We start from the raw sequence: 21,873 nt of genomic DNA, 5'->3' as shown, positions 1-21,873 counted from the left end.
AAACTTCACGCAGACAGTGCCCACGGTCAGAATCAAACCTGGGTCCCTGAAATTGTGCAGCAGCACCACTAATACCATATAAACAATTTGTTAAAATGGTAAAAAAAATTTGCTCCAGCTCTTTGTTCTGATGGATTTTACCTAGGATTTTTTTAAATCAGTACAGGATGTAACAGCATTTGATAATCCATTCTGTCAGCCCCACTTACGTGCAGTCTTTTTTCAGAACATTCTTGCTGGCTCACTTCGGAATGGCTGTTGTAAGATCTATATAGCTGCTGTATCAGCATACATGCGAATCATGGACTGGCCCTTCAGTCCACTGAGTCCATGCCATCCAGCGATCACCCTGTACACCAGCACTATCCTATACGCTAGAGACAGTTTACAATTTTACCGAAGCCAATTAACCTACAAACCTGTATGACTTTGATCCATTTGTCATTCAGTTACACATTCATCATTTTATAATGTATAGGAGCAGAATTAGGCCATTCGACCTAACAGGTCTACTCCGCCATTCAATCATGGCTGATCTATCTTTGCCTCTCAACCCCATTCTACTGCCTTCTCCCCATAACCCCGATACCATTACTACCACCCTTACCCATTGCTTACATGCAATGTGATGGTCGAAATGAAATCTCAAAAAGTTATTGGGTATTTTGGGAAAATGTTGCAGAGATCTACATAGGGCATTGTGGTAAATATTAAGACAGGAACTTTTAAGTTAGAACACTGACATGAATATTTGATAGACCCAAATTACAATTCTCCTCATCCCCCAGCACTCCCTCCTCCTCCTCCTCTTTACCCTCCCTCTTCAATCCCTAGAGAGGGAGGGGGAGCAGAGAGGGAGAGGGAGGAGATAGAGAGGGAGGGGGAGGGGGGTAGAGAGGGAGATAGAGGGAGGGGGAGTTGGGTAGAGAGGGAGAGGGGCAGAGAGGAAGGGGGGTAAGAGAGGAAGGGGGTAGAGGGAGGGGAAAGAGTGGGGGGGAGGGTGGAGAGGGCGAGGGAGGGAGGGAGGGGGAAGAGAGGGAGGAGGGTAGAGACGGAGGGGGTAAAGGGAGAGGGGGGTAGAGAGGGAGGGGGCAGAGAGGGAGGGGGTAGAGAGGGAGGGGGCACAGAGGGAGGGGGCACAGAGGGAGGGGGTTAGAGAGGGTGGGTGGAGGGTAGAGAGAGAGGGGGCATCTCCAACCTCTCCCACTCCACCCCCCCCTCCCATCCCTCTCTACCACCCCAATCCCCACCCATCTCCCTCCTCCTCATTTCCCTCATCCTCCTCCCCTCACTCCCATTCCCTGCCCCAGGAACTACCCAGGTCGTAGAACAGCGCCAGGGCCTGGAACTCGGCCTGGTTCTCGTACTCGGCCCGGCCCTGGCTGTAGACTCCAGGCGTTAGCTCGGCCGCAGCCTGAGCTCCAGTGCCGGCCCCAACTTCATCTCCAGCCTTCAACTCGGCCACTGCCTGGGCTATAGTGCAGGCTACAACTTCATCTCCAGGCTCGTCCCTGACCACGGACACGGGCTTGTCCTTGGTACCAGCGGCGACTTCTTTTTCGGCCCTGGTCACAGCCCCATCCCAAGCCCCGGGCTCGGCCCTCACTCCAGCTCCAGCATTACCCTCCCCGTCGGGCGTCAGCAGCCGCCGCTACGCGAGCGCTGGAGTGCCCCTCCCTCCCGGAGTGTCCCGTCCTGCCTTGCGAGTGCATGGTAACGTCACTCGGGTTTTTTTTCCGAAATAGGTGAAATTTTTTCGGGCTGTTTTTAAAACTTTAAATAATTTAAAAGTTTGGAAATATACGTGGGAATGCGACGGGAAGATGTTTATCGCCTCGATGGGAAAAATGCGAGTAGATTGTGTGAAAATGGGAAGGCCGTGGCCTAGCGTTTGGAAGAAAATAGGAAAATTAACAACACACACACACACACATACACGCACACATACACACACACACAAAGCCACGCACACAAACCCACGCACACAAACCCACGCACACCACACACACACACACAAACCCACACACACAAACCCACGCACACAAACCCACGCACACCACAAACACACACACATAACACACACACCACACACACACACACACCACACACACACACACAAACAAGCAAAGAGTTTTAGTATTATAGAGCTGAGGTGTCTGTCCTTTAAGGTTCACAGCGGCCTGGAAACAGGAAAGAACGAATTCTAATGGCAGATTTTACGCGGCTTGAAAAGCCTGTCCCCACACAGGTCCCTAGTCATCTGTAAGTGGGCACACAACAACCGAGGTATGCTAGGATAAAATTTACAGGTTTAGCTCAAATAGTCATGAATTTTCTCTCTTCTTTCAGAAGAGGGAGAACATGTACATCAGCAACCAACCTACGGATTAATGTACTGCTGTCCAAGTGTGCTGCTTTATCGCGCATGGTGTTGATATTAGATACTAACAGAGTGTTTCCCATGGTAGGCAAATCTAAAGCCGGCAACATAGTTTCAGAATAAAAAGGTTGCCATTTAACAAAGCAATGATGATGAATTTCTTCTCTCAGACACTCGTGAATCTTTGGAGTTCTCGACCCCAGAGAGTTGTGGAAGCTGAGTCGTTTTCAACTGTAGCGGAATCAAATATTATGGGATTTGGTAGGAAATGGGAATTGAGGCCAAGATCTAATCAGCTGCTATCTTATTGATTGGCACAGCAGGTTCAAGAGCATATGGCTTATTCCGACTTCTATTTCTTTAGTTATCGTTTTTTTGAGTGTTATTAAAGTTACACTCTTTGGACAATATCACATCGTACTTCTGATAGTGTCTCGAAGATAATGGAAAGGGTTTGGGTGGTAAAATGACAAATTCCCCTGCAGAAGAAGAAGCCTCTTTTTCTATAGGCTTGTTGACATTGACCTTCCATGAAATAGATATTGTGCTCTTATGGCCACAGTGTTTATGTAGCTGATCCAGTTAGATCTTTTCAAGTTGTACTTTCCTTCCATTGGGAAATTGAAAATTTATTGAACTTGGTTTATGAGACCACAGTGACCCACTTGATGTGTTAATGGATGGATGAATCGATATCTAGCAATGTCACCATTTCTGGCTTAAAATAAGACAATGATAACTCCGCCAGAATATCACTGTGTAGAAATCTAGCAATTTGATTCTGCTGCACATCCCAAGGACGTGGTTGGAACTCTCTTTTGTTGAAGGTGACCATTGCCTGGAACTTGTGTTGTACGATTATTACCTGTCATTTTTCGGCTAATGACAAGATTATCCAGATCTTGCTGCAATGCAAGTAAAGGCTGCTTGGTTTTCTGAGAAGTTGCAAGTAGATTAAAAGGAGGAAACTTGATAATGATATCTCTTGGAGAACAATCCAATAGAATTATTTAAAATTCTTCAAACCCATGAAGGATGGGGTATAAGGAAAAATATACAATGGCTAGAATATTAAAACTCACAAATCACACAATACAAATACAAGGTCAAGGTCGGTTTATTGTCACATGTACCAGTTAAGGTACAGTGAAATTTGAGTTGCCACACAGCAATAACTATCACATTGTAAAAAACACTTTTACAAATGGTAAAGAAACTTAATATCTCCTGCTGCTTCCATCTAACTTAATAATCCTGACCACTTTCCATAGCAAAGAGAGAAGTACTGTTATGCTTGTTCTGAACTGGAGCTTACATTTCCCTAACTAAGAATAATTAGCCTCCTAAGTCCTCATTAAGTGGTGCGTTATAGAAGGAGAAGATGGGCAGGAAAAATATCAGAGTTTGGCTCTGGTCAATTTAATAGACTGGTACCTTCAAATACCACTTTGATGAATGGCTGGCTTACTATATTACCCAATGCAGTAAACAAATGCAAATCAGACAAATAGCAGATTACCGGTACTTGAATATCTCTTAATTGGAATGGGATTATTGGAGACACATAGGAAATAATAAGATTAAACGAGAACTTACCAGTTTGAAGTTTGATCTTTATTTTATGAGGAGTTACAATGAGGGATTACGTGAAGAGCCCGCCAGCCCACATGCGCGTCAATCTTCAAAGCAGCGGTGTGAAATCACAGATAACAGTTGTTGAACTGAATATAGGAAGATTCGAGAAACTAGAACTACCAGCTGACCTTTATAAGAGAGGGTTGGGAGCGGGGGGCACGTAATCCCTCATCGTAACTCCTCATAAAATAAAGATCAAACTTCGAACTGGTAACTTCTCGTTTAATCTTACTATTTTACTTCGGAGTCACGTGAGTGACTACGTGAAGATTTCAAAGCTCTGTGATTTCATGCCGTGAACACGAGTCCATGCGTCACACACTGCATCAGTTGACCAAGGATGAGTGAACATTAATAATGCATTCAGACATGACATAGATATAGACATGCTGATGCTTTTTAATGAACAAATAATAATAATAGTAACCCCTCTCATCCGGGAGGAAACTATAAAACAGAACCTAAAATAGAGTTGGCAAATAGAGTTGGCAAATACCCCCGGTCTGGCAATGGGTTTGTTATAAAATGTTTGGAAAGATCGTTTGTTTGACCATCCTGCAGCCGCTAGGATGTAGTCCAGCGGAACTTCCATAACCCTGCTGCTGATGTAGTTGCAGCCCTGGTGGAGTGAGATTTGAAAATGTCAGTGTTCACTCCTGCACAAGCCAGAACCCGTTTTAACCACTTGGAGATGGTCTGTAGTGATACCTTCTTATGAGTTTTTATGTAACTAACAAACATTGCTAGTTCAGAGCCTGTAAGGCTTTTAGTGACCTAACATACTGTTGTAGATGTGTGACCACACACAACCGAAGGTCCATGGGATATGCCAACAAATCTAGTTTGAGACCTGATGCCCCTGGTCTACTCTGCTTGAGTAAGTCATAAACATAAAATGTTATTTTGCCTGCAGATGTAACCATCCTGTCCAGTCGCAGCTTATGCAATGACTGGACCCGTTGCGTTGAAACCAGCACCATGAGCATAACCACTTTGTAAGTGAGTTTGACCAAGGACAGGGATGTAGCTGGAGCCTACCGGCGAAGCGGCGTTAGCACAATGTTAACATCCCATATCTCTGCGTATCTGGGCCTGGGAGGTTTTGAGTTGAAGATACCCTTCATAAATCTGGATATCAGAGGGTGAGAACCGACAGAGCGAGTCCCGCTCCCCGCAGCAAATATGATGAGAAGGCACGTTTGGCACAGTTAATGGCACTATAACTTAATTTTTGTCAAAGACTCATTCGAAAAAGACATCAGTCATCCGTGCCGTATTATATGTAATATTAGCATTTAAACAAAATACTTCCCATCTCCTGATGAGGAAATGTACTGCTTTTTTGGTGCTATCTCTGCAATCTGCAGTGAGCACGTCCATGGTTCGGTCTGACAACCCGAGTGGCAGGAACGGTCTTCTCAGAGTCTGCAAGTCAATTAATTGATTTTATCATGCAGAGGATGGTTTCCCGAGTCACGGGCTGAACCAACAATTTTTGTGTTTAGGAATAACCATATAAGGTTCTATTATCATTCCCAACATCAGCGGGAACCATGGCTGCATAGGCCAGTCAGGCATTACGAATAATGCCTGAAGCGGGAACTTGCTGAACTTTTTTGCAAAACCCGACTGATGAGGCAAAATGGAGGAAAGACAAAAAAGAACATTCCTCCCCAGTGTAGCGAGAATGCATCTATCGCCACTGCCATGCCACGTAATTTTTTGCAACTGGTGATTGAGTCTGGTTGTAAACATCTCGATCTTCGGTGTTCCATTGAGCCACAATGTCATTAAATACTTTGTGATCCAACATCCATTCTGTGTTATCATTGATTTTACGTGATGATACATTAGCGTCAAATGAGGTTATGTAAACTATCACAGGATACTGACTTGATTGCACCCATGTGATTAACATATGCCACCACGATAGTGTATCAGCTTGGAGTTGAGCATGCAGATTATGCATATTTGCACAATAACCTTTAACCCATAGAATGTACCTAGTGTCTATAGGTAGTTGATACCATATAACTGAAGAATTGGTAACTCATGCAAATCGCATCCGCCTCCGTAACTAGAGATGGTATTAGTAATTTTTCATCTTTGAGGACTAGCATCAGTTTGTAATATAACTGAAGATTTACTGACCAAAAGTTACTGAAACAATGCTGAATACTGTTCGTCCACCATTGTGACTTTGATAGCTTCAGCTGGTACGAGCATAGGTCTGTTAACAATTACCTAAATGGTACTTAAAAGCTTGGTCCTTTGCACGTTGTAAGTTCTGATAATGCCAAGGCCCAAATTGCTCAGCTGAAAAACACAGCCACTATATTGCCAATTACATTGGCCACTTGATGTATAGAAGGCTGCTACTAATTCTAATCTCTTGCCCCAGGGCGGAGTCACAGACAAATTAATAGAGTTAAAGGTAAATCCCAATAATCAATAACTCTAGTTGGTATCAACTTAAATTTAACCTGATGGATGAGAAACCCCAATTTCTAAAACATAGTTTGCGGCTGAAACAGTTAATTTTAGCAAAATACAGCGTTTAGAATATCATCCAGATAGGCCATAACAAGTGTTTTTGAGCTCTGAGCAGCCCAAGCACCGGTTTTAGTAATTTAGTAAATAACCTGGGAGCTGAGGTTAGCCCATTTTGCAATGCTTTAACTGTTACTATTGCCCCATCCAGCTAAATTTCAAATATCTCCGGTGATCCCCGTGAATGGGAACTGAATAGTATGTATCTTTGTGATTGATGCATGCCATAAAGATCCTAAGGAAATCAGTTTAGACAGTAACGAAATTTCCTATGCTGAAATGTCTATACTGCACATGCGAGGTAAATCAAGGATGAGCCGACCTCCTCCATCTTTCACGATGATCAGGCCACCCTTGCCATAATTCCGAGCCTGCCTCGAAAGGCAACTCTGGCCATATTTCTGATCCTGTCTCGAAAGGCAACCCTGGCCATAATACTGAGCCTGCCTCGAAAGGCAACTCCGGCCATAATTCTGAGCCTGCCTCGAAAGTCAACTCTGGCCACATTTCCAAGCCTGTCCCGAAAGTCTGCTTGGAACCCTTGTATACTGTGCCGTATAAACTAATCTCATGTTATCATTTTAGTTTATAAACGGATGTGAACAATGTTATCATTGTCATTTGTACAAAAAACAAGTGTAAATATTACCAACTTGTAAATGGTCCACATACCCCATGTTTCGGAAAGAACCAGACCCACCTACATCCATGGTTACCGGTGGTCTTATGGTAAGCCCAAAGGCCCCTGGTGCAGGTTCTATTTCCGTCCTTAATTTGGAGAGTAGGACTGCTGGGGTGCGTGGATTCCATATTTTTACTGAGGACCGGCTTGGGCCTTGGCCTGAAAGACCTTTGCCCAGCTTTGAAGCTGCCACCAGCTTCAGTGAACTGCTTACTGCTGGTGGAGGCGTGGGGTGTGTTCTCACTGAAACGATGAAGCTTTGCTCGTCGTTGGTACCTTGATTAGTCCGACAGCTTTTGCTTACTCATCCAGGTCTTAGGATGGTTAGGTCTTCCCCGAAGAGAAGATTCGGCGGCTGGACATTGCTGGCCTTACATGAGCCTGTAAATTTGGAATTTAAGGCAGGTCTGATGGCGTTCTTCTGAAAGCAGTTCATCTCGAAGTGTGCATTGCACATCAACACCAGGCCAGTAATTTTTAAAACTTGTTAGAGTTTCATCTCCTGGATTTTCATGCCCCCTCCAATGTCACCCCAGATAGCGCTGTTCAATGCCGGTACTTTCAGGAACAATTTACAGGTGCATGGTATCTTACAGCCGTCACCTGTTCCTGTAATGATGTGACGTGAGGTAGCGGATGCTTGCAAAGCTTGTAACGTGAAGGGAACTCTGGCCCCCTCCGGGTTTTCTGCCAATGGCTGGAAGCCAACTCATGACAGACATTTCTTGAACCTCACGCATGTACTCCAGTATGTTCCACGGACATACTTCCGAGTTTGGAGTCAGTTACACACTGACCCCTCGCACTCCCCTCCACAGAGAGGGAGATTTGTAAGCAGCCCTGAAACAGGTGCTGCCGCAGGCCCCCAAGGAGACCTGCGCTGATATGGCCCCGTTCCACGGACCATATCAGGATGGAGCATCACATTTGTGGGATAAACGCCCGAGGGCACTATCCATGCTCCATCTGGGTTAAACGTCCGAGGACGTACCCATATCCGAGTCGACAGGCCTATCCGTCTTACTCTTGGGCTTACCCCCTTTCTGGGGAACCACAGCGGTTTCAAGAGGCACTCGGAAGTCGCTCACCGCACTGTCAGCGACTCAGGTAGCATACCCGACGCCCGCCGGCTACCCGCACTTCCGCGGTGTCCGTAGCCGGTTCCCCGCGGTCCGTAGCCGGTTTCCCCCTGCGGTCCATAACCCGGTTCCCCGCGGTCCGTGACCGGGATTCTCCGCGGTCCATAACCGGTTTCGTATCCAGCAGGAAACTCTGTAAAAGAGATTCCTGCAAGCAAAAAACAGAACCTGGAAATAAGTTCGAAAACTTACCTGCAGGGTTTGAAACTTACCGCTGGAGGAGTGACTAGCCTGCCAGCCAGTCGTGCGCCATGCGTTAGACGATAATGACGCGCATGCGGGCTGGCGGGCTCTTCGCGTAGTCACTCACGTGACTCCGAAAGTAAAATCCAGTATTTCAGGAGCAAGAATAAGGAAATAAAAGAATAAAGAATAAGGGGCCCACTTGCCATCGGGCAAGCTGACACCCTGGCCAGTCCGCCACTGGTCATAAACTTAGATTACCTTCCTCACCGTCTACTATACCACTTATTTTGGTGTCATCTGTGGATTTACTTACAATCTTAACTACATTGCCTTCAAGATCGTTAGTGTATATAACAAACAACAGTGGACACAGCAGCACTCCACTCGTCACAGGTCACCAATCAGAAAAACAATCCTTCAAATTACCCTTTGACTCCTTCCTCTAGTCTAAGCCAATGTTGAGTTGTATTGGCTGGTTCGAATGTGAATTCCATACAATCTAAGCTTCCACACTAGCAAACCATCCAGAATCTTGTCAAAGGCCTTGTTAAAGTCCTTAAAGGCAACGTCCATTGCCCTTCTCATAACTTACCTTGCCTCAGGGGAATGTGGAATTCACTGCCACAAAGTGCAGTTAGGCAACAACACAAGCATCAAGAGAGAAAGCTTCATGGATACCGATGGCAAAATAGATATGTGTTAATAGGCAATAATAATTTAAGCTAACTTGTGTGGAGCATAAACACTGGGACAAGCTTGTTGGGCCAAATGATCTGTTTCTGTGATTTACAATTTCATGTGATTCCTGGTAGATTTGACGAATTGGGGAATCGAGATCCAGAGGGCACAGGTTTAAGATGAGAGGGGAAAGATTTAACTAGAACCTGAGAGGCATCTTATTTTACGTGAAGGGTGGTAGGTATATGGAATGAGCTGCTGGAGGAGGTAGTCGAGGCAGGTTTTAAACAAGGTTTAAAAAACATTTAAACAGGTACATGGATAGGATAGATTTAGAGGGATATGGGCCAAATGCAGGCAGGTGGGACTAGTGGTTTGGTGGGGCATGTTGGTCGGCATGGGCAAGTTGCTCTGTATAACTCTATGAATGTGTACTCCTTTTATCTGATTTTCACCATTATTTTCTGAAGGTAATTGGAATGTAATATTGCTGAAAGAGCCCATCCTCTCCACAATCTGACTGCTAGTTGTAGGTATGTTGCAAAACTTACCTTCAGCGGCACTGCAGTTCTGTCACTACCCGTGTGCGCGACTTTGGCGCCTTTGAGAGGGGGGCGAGTTTAACATGCCGTTTTCTCAAGGCTGTTTAAATCGATGTTGATCAGCCTGTTTAGTTGCTCAAGAAAAATCGCTCCGACTGCCGTTCTCTGCACTTATTTTTAAACTAAGTTGGATAATTTAATTGTGAGAGTAAATTAAAAATCATCTTCTAAAGCCGTGAACGCCGACAATGGGACGGATCTCACGTAGGGGACAAGGCAAGGTATGCTGTTTATTTTTACATAAAAAATTGTTTCTTAAGATGCCTTTAATCAAAATTTTAAGTTGCGAGAAGGTGACTTGGAGCCCAACCGAACCGGCAGTACTTTTCCTGCCGACATGGGCTTCAAAGTCACTGCAACTGCAACGTTCCAAACCATCGCGTTCCACAAAATCCCACTCGCAAGATGATTTAAATGGCCATTAATTTACAGCAATTAAACACTAAATTCCTTCCATTTGGCCTATAAATTGAGATTTAAAAATCATGTTATATTGTGAATTCTTGTGTGAATGTTATTTGGACATTTAGGCTATATAAAAATGTAAATATTTTCTTAAGAAATGGATAGATGTTTAGATCTAGTAATTGAATTTTGTAATTAGCTACAATTGGGTGACTAACTAATTATATGCTTTAATTCAAGTCATGCAAGTAAGATTGTTTAATATTTGTTTCAGAATGCTTCAATCTATAATAACTGAAAATTTATTTCAGTTCTCTTAATTTTTAAGAAAGTTATGGGCATTTGACTGTCCTTGATCACAGTTTTTGCGTTAAGTCAATGGAAAAGCAGTAGGGAACAAGATGCTAATTTCCGAGTATGGAAATGGCCCTAACTTTTTTAATACTGAAGATATGAAAGTGAATTAGGTGTCAAATTAAACTTATTTTTATGCTTTATCTGATGGGATAAATTGCAGACTTGATTTTTTAAATCTCAAAATTTTGTAACATTGCTACTAGTTGTCCACCAGTTTGTAATCGGAACCAACTCTGTGAACTTAATCAACGCTTTCATGTTCATAACGAGCACGCAAGGGTTGTTGTGACTTAAATTATAAATTTAATTTAAGTGTGCATCCGCATGGAACGCTGGCAAAAAAACTTCAGGCACTGCCTTTCCTAATTCTGATACTCTCCCCAAACAGCCTTTATCTGGCTATTGTACAGAGAAGTACAGATGCAGAATTAATCAAAGATGGAAGTATTATGAATTTCAGAATATATAACTCCCAATTGGCCTTTAGATTGGTGGCAAATGCAGTTATCGGGGTTGAATTTATGAGGCATCATAAATTCTCCCAGTTGAATACAGTTGTGATGCTAAATATACCAAACAAAAATGCACATGTGATTAAGATTCTGCACACCTTGCCAAGTGGTTCTGTACTCTCTACTTTACCAGAAGACTAATTGCCTTTCCATATTCTGTCGAAATATTCTTGAACAAATTTTTTTTTAATTTGTGGAAACTGTTTTTTTTTTTCACAGCTCGATAAAACACACACGGGAAATAAAGTGGGGAACGACAAATACCAAAACAAAGCTTATCTGATTTTTCTTTCATCCAAGTAAATCGTGGAACAATTGGCCTGAATCCATTTTCTCTCATGTAATTCTTTAAGGTCTCACTTCCCAACACTAAAAATAGAAAAATTACTCCCATGGCTTTCAAAACATTTGGCAAAGGTATCATTCATCTCCTCAGGTCTGCTCCATCATTTAATCATGGCTGATCTATTTTTCCCTCTCGACCCCCATTCTCCTGCCTTCTACCTGTAACATTTGACCCTTTTACTAATCAAGAACCGATGGATCGCTACTTTAAAAATACCCAATGTCTTGGTTTCCACAGCTGTCTGTGGCAATAAATTCCACAGATTCACCACTCTCTGGCTAAAGAAATTCATCCACAACTCCAATCTAAAAGTACGTCCTTTTATTCTGAGGCTGTGCCCTCTGACCTAGACTCTGCCATTGCTGGAAACATCCTTTCCATATCCATTCTATCTAGGCCTTTCATTATCCAGTAGGTATCGTCTAATCACATAATCCAGGAAGGTTTTAACCTATATTTCATGCTTGGTTAGTTAATCGTAATCAGGATGGTAACATATTGTATGAGCCACATTTGATCACAGAATCCCAGCACTGGGGATGGTGAAACAATAGTCAAATATTCAGTTAGCGAGCTATCCATTGACCTTGAATAGAAATGAGTGTGTACAAATGTTGGATCACATGTTCACAGTAAAGGTCCCTGTAGTCAGATAACATGCCAACACCTACTGCATAGTCTTATCAATGAAAAATGGCAATTTACCAGAACACACGGCATACAGCCAAACCCCTGCATGATCTATAAATAAACCGGTTAAGAAAAAAAGTTGAGAGAAATAAGATATTCCTAAATTAAAATTTTAAACCCTGGCCACTCCATCTTCTCCCCTCTCCCGTCAGGCAAAAGGTATAGAAGTGTAAAAATGCACACCACCAGATTCGGGGACAATTTCTTCCCAGCTGTTATCAGGGAACTGAATCATCCTAGCACAACCAGAGAGCTGTTCTGAACTACTATCAACCTCTTTGATGCCCCTAGGACTATTCTTGGCCGGACTTTGCTGGCTTTACCTTGCACTAAACGTTATTCCCTTATTATGTGTCTATACTCTGTGAATGATTGATTATAATCATGTATTGTCTTTCTGCTGACTGGTTAGCACGCAACAAAAAGCTTTTCACTGTACGTTGGTACATGTGGCAATAAACTAAACTGAATGCTAATTTCACATTGAATCGTTCAAAATTGGTAAAGGACTTTTGATGCATAATAATTTAAAATGAACACTTCTTTCAAATTAGTCAGATATTCGCTGAGCTTAAAACAATGCTTTTTTGACAACGTTTCTTTAAGGATAAACAAAGCTTTATTTTCTGTTGAACACATGTTTTCATTTGATGACCTTCTGCAGATTCTGTTGTATTTTATCTCTTACCTTGGCATGGTGGAATGTTATCATGAATCTTGTAATAAAAACAGATCTACCAATAAACCTAACAGAAGCATTTTCTGTATGCACGCAGACTAAACCTCCTCCCCACCATTTCTTGTAAGGACTCCTTTCCATCTTCTTAAAATCTATTGCATAGATATTGCAACATATAATGAACTATGGAAAGCACACTGTTGGGTTGGTTTGAGAATAGCTCTGCCCAAGACCACAAGAAATTGCATAGAGTTGTAGATGTAGCCCAGTCGATCACACAGACTAGATTTCCCACCATTGATTCCATCTACCCTTCACACTACCATGGAAAATCAGCCAACATGATCAAAGACTTTTCCCACCCCCCCATCATTCATCTAGCCTTCTCTCACTTTGTGGCAGGAGATGCAGAAGCTAGAAAGTGCAGAACACTGCCCTTCACATCCATCCAGGGATCCCAGCAAACCCTCCAGGTAATGTAGAGGTTCATCTTCTCTAATCCCATCTACGCTATATTCATTGATCCTGATGTGGCCTCCTTAACATCGGCATAAATTAGGCAACAGTTTCACCGAACATGAGCACTTGGTCTGCATAGACCTGCTGGAGCTCCAAGTTGCTGACCATTTTGCCTCCCCATCCCATTCCTTTACTAACATTTCCGTCCTGGTCATCCTCCATTGCCAGACAGAGCCCACACGCAAACTGGAGGAATATATTCCACCTGGGTAATTTGTAAACACATGTTATGACCATGGAATTCTCCAATTTTAGATAACCCCTGCCCCTCCTTTTTTCACCCCTCTCTTTCCAGTACTTCACACCTATTTCTCCCGCTGAGTGATGGCAGATGAAAAGGAAGGGTTTAGAAGGATATTGGGCAAATGCAAGGAAATGAGACTCGCCCAATATACTAACTTGGTTGGCATGGATAGGATGGGCCGAAGGGCCTGTTTCCATGTGGTACAGCTCAATGACTATGACAAGTCAAAGGAAATTGAAAATAGCATTCAAAAAGAGGACAATGATCAACATTCAGTGGAAGCAACGGGATAATGGAATCTTTTCTTTCAGAACGATATCATGTGCTTCTCATCCAAAATCATTTCGTCCCAAAGGTGTACACCTCAAGTACCTCAATATTTACCATTTATTTATCAGGGCAAGACATTTTTTTCACATGACTGCCGTTTCAAAAGCATCAAGCCATGGTCCATCAATTTGGATTTTCAGCTACTCCTCAACCCTGTAATGGGGAAATCTGTCATGTTCATATTACTTACACCTCTTCTCCAATAAGGCATAGTCCTAAGGATTTGTGTGTAGTCCGTAATAAAGTGTGACATTTCAGGCAATTTGCTTTTCCGTTATGGAGAATTACAGGGCAGAAATAGTTTGATCACATGCAGGCAGGCTGAGTATTCCCCATTTCCTTCACTGAAAGCAATCTTCGGATGCCTCTTGACATTTCATTCTATTTTATCCCATAATAACATAAATACCTCAGAAAGTAATGGAGTTCTACCCTATTTACCAGCAATAACTTTGTTCTGGCGATATCAATAACTTACAGAGAGACGACACCATCACTTGGGTTACTTTATTTGTAAATGTGCATTGAGCATATGGTGCAACACAAACGTAGAAATGATCTGTTTCAGGATTGGGTGAATGGTGGTCAAGAATAATAAATAGCTATCTCTCCTTCATTCTTCTGCTTACTACCTCTTCTTCTTTTCTCTCTATTTTCTTTCTCTTCTCCTTTTCTCACTTTTCGGTATCACACACCTCTCTATTTCTTTTCTATTCTCTTTCTGTCTCCTTTTTACTGTTAAAAAATAAAATAAATAAGAAGCTGCACATGAAATGTAACATGCCAATATATACTAGGTATCTACGGTACCATACTATAGTACTTACTTCTAATAAAATTAAATAAAATAAAATTTAAAAAATATATATATTTTCTGTGTGCTATTGCTTTTTTTTTTGTTAAGGTATCAAAAGATGAAAAGAACACATAAGTAAAAATAGACTAAAATAGGGATTCCATAATTTCCTGGACGTGCTGGTCAGCAGAAAAAAAACAGCATGCGTGGCTCACCATGCTAATGGAAGCCCACCAAATGTTTGCAGATTTAAAAGGAAGTCATAAGTTGATAAGTTTGTAAATTCATAAGACAGAGGAGCAGAATTCGACCATTCGGCTCATCGAGTCTGCTCTGCCATTTGATCATAACTGAAATATTTTTCTCTCTCAATCCCATTTTCCTGCCTTCACCCCTAATCTTTGATGCCTTTCCTAATCAAGAACATATCAATCTTTGCTTTAAACATACCCAATCACTTGGCTTCCACTGCCGTGGTGGCTATAAATCCTACTATCCCAGTCATATTCTAATCCAGCAGGGAATTCTTTGAAACAATCGCCAACAGTAATTCATTTCTGAAAATAATCTCTGGAATATTATACTTCCAGAGCCAAAAAGGTTTGACAGTAATTATCAATCAACATGCATTAAAAAGTCATCTCGGAGTAAGTGCACAATCCTAAATTATTCTGCCATGTTTAGTGAGTAACTATCACAGTTTCACATCTGTATTCAAGGCCAATTCTATTGGCAAGGATAGACATAATATACTGGAGCAACTCAGCAAGTCAGGCAGCATCACTGGTGAAAAGGAATTGGTGATGCTTCAGATTGAGACCCTTCCTCAAGGTACTGTTTCACTGTATTCTGTGCAGAAGCAGGATCTTCTGGATTTTCATGTACTCTGGCCCAGTTGCTGTCCAACTTATGCCCCTGTCACACTTAGGAAACCTCTCGAGGTTTTTGTCAGTCTCCCTACCTGCTTCCACTACCTGCAACCTCCGGCAACCACCTGCAACCTCCGGGAACCGCACGGAAATCTTGGGTGGGGCGCAAAGTCTCCAGAGGTTTCCATTCAGGTTTCCTAAGTGGGACAGGGGCATTACACTATAATAATGCTGATGCCTTGAGCACCATTGTTAACACAAAAATACAGACCACATTAAAGCCCCCAACCATATCAACTTAAGTGGAATCAAATATGCATTTTGTATTTGATTTGTCAATTTTATATTACAGATTCAGGGACAATAGACAATAGGTGCAGGATAAGGCCATTCGGCCCCTCGAGCCAGCACCGCCATTCAATGTGATCATGGCTGATCATCCCCAATCAGTACCCCGTTCCTGCATTTTGTGTCGATCTTTGGTGTAAACCAGCATCTGCAGTTCCTTCCTACACACTAATACTGATCAGCTCAATTTCCAGTGTAGTGCTATGTATAAATGACTGAGTAACTCATTTAGGTGCCATTATTTATGTGGCCAATTATGCCCCCCCCTCCCTCCTCCCCCTCCTTCCCCATCACAATCCGTCTGAAGGAGGGTCCCAACCAGAAACGTCACCTATTCATGGTCTTCAGAGATTCTACCTGATCCGTTGAGTTTCTCCAGCACTCTGTGTAGAAACTGGGACATTATGCCACAGTTGCACAAGATGTGGGTGAGCAGTTGGAGTATTGCGTTCAGTTTGTTGGAAGGATGCCATTAAGCTGGAAAGAGTGCAGAGAAGAATTATGAAGATGTTGCCAGTACTCGGTGGGCTGTGCTATAGGAAGGGGGTGGGTAAGCTTTATTCCTGCAGGAAGCTGAGGGGTGAATGTATAGAGGTGTATAAATTAATGAGTGGAACAGATAGGAATGCATCTATCTATTCCTATTTGGTTAACTGACCGAATAGTGAAAAGCTTGGATAGAGTGGATGTGGAGAGGATGTTTCCACTAGTGGGAAAGTCTAGGACTAAAGTTCATTGCCTCAGAATTAAAGAACGTTCTTTTAGGAAGATGAGGATGAAATTATTTTGCCAGAGGGTGGTGAATCTGTGGAATTCTTTGCCACAGAAGGCTGTGGAAGCCAAGTCAATGGATATTTTTGAGGCAGAGAAAGATAGATTCTTGATTATGAAAGGTGTCAAGGGTTATGAGGAGAAGGCAGGAGAATGGGGTCAGGAGAGATAGATCTGAAGAAGATTCTCGACCCGAAATGTCATCCATCCCTCGCCAGAGATGCTGCCTGTCCCGCTGAGTTATTCCAGCATTTTGAGTCTACGATAGATCAGCCATGATTGAATGGTGAAATAGACAATGGGCCGAATGGCCTAATTCTGCTCCTATCACTTATGACCTTATGGATGCATAGTCTTTTTTCTTAGGGTAGGATAAATCAAGTACTTTTGCACAGGGAGAGCGGTGAGTATGTGGAATAAGTTTCTCAGCATTTCCAGTGCTTCTTTCTTTTGTTTAATCTGATAACTGAAATTTCTCTCTGGTCGGGGTCACCAAGATTTTGTAGAAATCCCAACTTTTCCCACCCTATCCCTTTAAAAGAAACTTTTCTGTTTGATCGTTCTTTTTGAATGAACTTACAATGTAAGATGGCCCAATGAGGGATTTGTCCACCTCCATTCCAATCACGACATTGAAACATTTCTATGGATTGGAAGGATGGAGAGGAATATGGGCCAAGTGCAGGCCAATGTGACTAGCCCAGTATGCCTTACTTGGCTGGCATGAACAAAGTGGGCTGAAGGGCCTGTTTCCATGTTGTACAGGTCTATGACTCTATGACATGCCTTCCTTTCCCACAAAAGGCCTCCACTGATTGTAATGCCTTCCACTGCATGGCGTTTTATTTAACATTTTATCGAGTCATGGAGTCTTACAACTTAGAAACAGGCCCTTCGGCCCAACTTGACCGCACCGGCCAACATGTCCCATCTACACTCATCTGCATTTGGCTCAAATTTCTCTAACCCAGGCCAATCAATGTACTATCTAAATGTTTCTTTAACGTTGCCATAGTCCCAGCCTCAACCACCTCCTCTGGCAGCTTGTTCCATACACCCACCACCCTTTGTGTGAAAAAATTACTCCTCAGATTCCTATTAAATCTTTTCCCATTCACTTTAAACCCATGTCCTCTGGTCCTCGATTCCCCTACTCTGGCCAAGAGACTTTGTGCATCTACCCGATCTATTCCTCTCATGATTTTAGTTAACCCACAATAAATGAATCCAATATAAATTGCACTTTTGCCAGTGCCGGCAATTCCTCTCTACCCTCTTGAAATAGTTATTGAAGTATAAGGAAAAGAAAACATTTCTAATTTATATTTGGTTAAAAAATCTACTGGCCTTTTAAGGACTTTGTGAAGCAGTTCTTGTGGATTTCAAGAGTCAGACGCAACTAGGCGGACACTAGGACCTAAAGTTCTGTTTGAAGTGGGAGGGAATAGGCTGGAGTGCCCTGTGCTCACTGTTGATCATTCTGGAGGAATCTAAATTCCAGGGGTTAAAACTGTAGCCGACTCGCTGAAGGTAATGGATCTCTGTGCTCAGGCTGTGTAATTACATGCCGACGGAAAATGCTTCTTCGCCTTTACCCACACGTGGACGAATAGTAAGGCAAGTCCGGAGTGGAAATATACTTTGGAGCCGGTGGGAACTTCGTTGCGTTGAGAGTAGAATGAATGAGGATATCGGGCCGCGCAGTGAGGTGAGAGAAGCGCCGAGCAGTGGAAGGGATTAGTTGGAAATTGTTTAAAGTAGTGAATAGTGGGATCATGAAAGTTTCAAGGTATCCAACAATTGAATAAAACTGTTCTTATCCCGCGGCTGGAAGAGGACATTTGTTAAGGTATTTTTTGCAATCAGTGACTGCATCGTTCGTGGTGCAGAATGATTTGTGAATATTAGCGAATATTGTTAGTAGGCGGCAGGACAAGCGTTTTACTTCGGTGTGTTTAATCCTTGACCAGGTCGCCGCCGCTCTGCCAAAATCGTGAAAAACTTCATGAATATCTGTAATGTATAAATAACTTTGAAGGAATATGCTTGAGATCGTGCAGAAATACATATGTTTCAACGCGTGGGGTATTTGGGCTAAGAGGCAGGAGTGGTTTTTAGCTGCAGATTAACAGCCAATGTCAGACATGTCAAAAAAAAAATCTATAAACTCTTGGAGTTCAATAAACCCGTTTATATGTGTGCATTAATCTACCAGCATTTCTTTCTGAATGTAAGCTTTTGCTAGTAAATAAATAATGGTAATTATTCATTCCTGTGACCATTTCAAGTCTGCCAAACTGTAAAAGAAACTGATATTAATGTTGCTTATTTACTTATTTCTATTCCATTTTCTCCATAAAATATTTAATAAGTGTTTGGTAACTAGATGAATACTTCTAGTGTGAAATAATTATACATAGTTCCAGACACTGACGGTATTAGAAGTCCTTTCATGTTTTTTTAAATATTGGTTTTGACACCAAATCAGTATTTTTTTCGTTTATTTTTTCATTTGGAGATACAGCATGGAAACTGGCCCTTCGGCCCACCGAATCCACGCTGCCCATTGATCACCCATTCACACTAGTGCTATCTTATCTCACATTCTCATCCATTTCTGACACACAAAGGAGCAAATTACAGAGACCAACTAACCTACGAACCTGCACGTCTTTGCGATGTGGAAAGAAACCCGAGCACCCGGAGGAAACCCTCTTAAGGAGAACATGCAAACTCCACACTCACAGCACCCGAGGTCAGGATCGACGCCAGATATCTGCCGCTGTGAGACAGCAGCTCCACCAGCTGCTCCACTGTGCATATTATTCAAATTTGCAATAGTATCATAAAATACTGCAGAGAAATCATTCTGTAAAGACAATTCCTAACCAGATAGTGGTTTGATTAGATCTATAACACAGACTCTTTTCCCCATAACATCCATCCTGCCAGAGATGCCTATGCACGTTAATCCCATTCACCTGCCTCCCATATCCCTCTACTTCTTTCCTATCATTTCATAAGCGATAGGAGCAGAATTAGGCCATTCAGCCCATCAAGTCTACTCCGCCATTCAAATCATGGCTGATTGTGCGTTCATTTAAGCATTAAGCAAGATAGGTCTTTATTCTTTGGAGCGCAGAAGGTTAAGGGGGGACTTGATAGAGGTATTTAAAATGATGAGAGGGATAGACAGAGTTGACGTGGATAAGCTTTTTCCATTGAGACTAGGGAAGATTCAAACAAGAGGACATGATTTGAGAATTAAGGGACAAAAGTTTAGGGGTAACATGAGGGGGAACTTCTTTACTCAGAGAGTGGAATGAGCTTCCAGTGGAAGTGGTGGAGGCAGGTTCATTTTTATCATTTAAAAATAAATTGGATAGGTATATGGACGGGAAAGGAATGGAGGGTTATGGTCTGAGTGCAGGTAGATGGGACTAGGTGAGAGTAAGTGTTCGGCACGGACTAGAATGGCCGAGATGGCCTGTTTCCGTGCTGTAATTGTTATATGGTTATATTGTACATTGTAATTGTATCTTCCAATATCACCTCCTCTGGCATCCTCGATGTGAAAAAACGTGTCCTTCAGATTCCCCGTAAATTTCTCTCCTCAACCTTAAACCCATGGCGTGCAGTTTTACACTCCCCTTCACTGAGACAAAAATACATCAAGTAGCAACAAACAAACTCATTTGCTAATGTTTTTTTCAGAATTACATTGCTCAGTACGTGGGATAGACGAGGACATTTGCAGCAACTACAATCATTATAATGCAGATCCCAACCTAACGTGAAAATGTCGATTGGATCTGAATTGATTTGAAAAAAACTAGTGTTACCACTCAGATAAAAAGAAAATGCGAGAATTTCAAACTAAATTAGGCATCTATGATAAAAATGGTTCTGAATTAGTTTTGAACATTTTCACCTTGTTTTGAACTCTATCACATGCTCTGAATGCAGGTAGCAATGTTGTACTAGTCACTTACTTTCGTCCAAATTCCTTCTGACAGCAAACTGTTTAAACTTGCAGTGAAGCACAGACTATTAATAGTATCCAGCTTGTAAAGAGCTAGTTATAGCACACTTTAAATTAACCGTGGAAGCTTTTCAAAGCTCACTTTCCAGCACATCTTGTATTAATTTTGTGTGATTGTGGGATTATGGAACAAAGTGAAACAACAGAAGTTTAGCTATAAACAATATAAAACTCTCTCAGAGGTGTGGCCATCAGCAAAGCTTATTTTAGTAAATGTAGAACATAGGACAGTACAGCACAAGATCAGGCCCATTGGCCCACAATAGCTGTGCTGAACATGATGCCAAGACCATCTCTTATCAACCTGCACATGACCCCGATCCCTCTATTCCCTGCACATCCTTATGCCTATCCAAAAGTATTTTCAATGCTACGGAAATATCTGCTTCAACCCGTACCCCTGGCAGCAAGATCCAAGCACTCACTATGCAAGAAATTGCAGTGAATTGTGGACGCAGCCCAGGCCATCACACAAACCAACCTCCCTTCTATTGATTCTATTTATACCTCACGCTGCCTCGGCAAGGCCAGCAGCATAATCAAGAACGAGTCTCACCCCGGCCACTCCCTCTTCTCCCCTCTCCCATCACGCAAAAGGTATAGAAGTGTGAAAACGCACACCTCCAGATTCAGGGACAGTTTCTTCCCAGCTGTCATCAGGCAACTGAACCATCCTACCACAACCAGAGAGCAGTTCTGAACAACTATCTACCTCTTTGATGTCCCTCAGACTATCCTCGACCGAACTTTGCTGGTTTAACCTTGCACTAAACGTTATTCCCTTATCATGTATCTATACAGTGTAAATGGATTGATTGTAATCATGTATTGTCTTTCTGCTGACTGGTTAGCACACAACAAAAGCTTTTTACTGTACCTCGATACGTGACAATAAACTAAACTGAAATGTAAAAGAAAACCTACTCCACACATCTCTTTAAGCTTTGCCCTTCTCACGTTAAATACCCTCTAGTGTTTGATTTTTTTCTATCCTGGGAAAAAGATTCTGTCTGTCCACTCTATCTATGCCTCTCATCATTTTATATACCTGTCAGGTCTCTCCACCACCTCCAGCAGTCCAAAGAAAACAAACCTCTCACTCCTCCAGCCTCT

The 21,873-nt window shown here is 42.4% G+C and overlaps 1 long non-coding RNA gene across 1 annotated transcript; it reads right to left on the bottom strand.

Annotated features, from left to right (window-relative positions):
• Window positions 1-1,518: 1,518 nt before the first annotated feature.
• Window positions 1,519-21,226, bottom strand: LOC116971442. The gene is made up of 3 exons (XR_004411498.1): window positions 21,215-21,226; window positions 11,819-11,825; window positions 1,519-1,624 (listed from the first exon to the last, which is right to left on the bottom strand). It is a non-coding gene; the product is annotated as an uncharacterized LOC116971442 (long non-coding RNA).
• Window positions 21,227-21,873: the final 647 nt, after the last annotated feature.

Source organism: Amblyraja radiata, chromosome 3, assembly GCF_010909765.2.
Source record: "Amblyraja radiata isolate CabotCenter1 chromosome 3, sAmbRad1.1.pri, whole genome shotgun sequence".
NCBI lineage: Eukaryota > Metazoa > Chordata > Chondrichthyes > Rajiformes > Rajidae > Amblyraja > Amblyraja radiata.
This window is presented reverse-complemented; position numbering and strand designations above follow the sequence as displayed.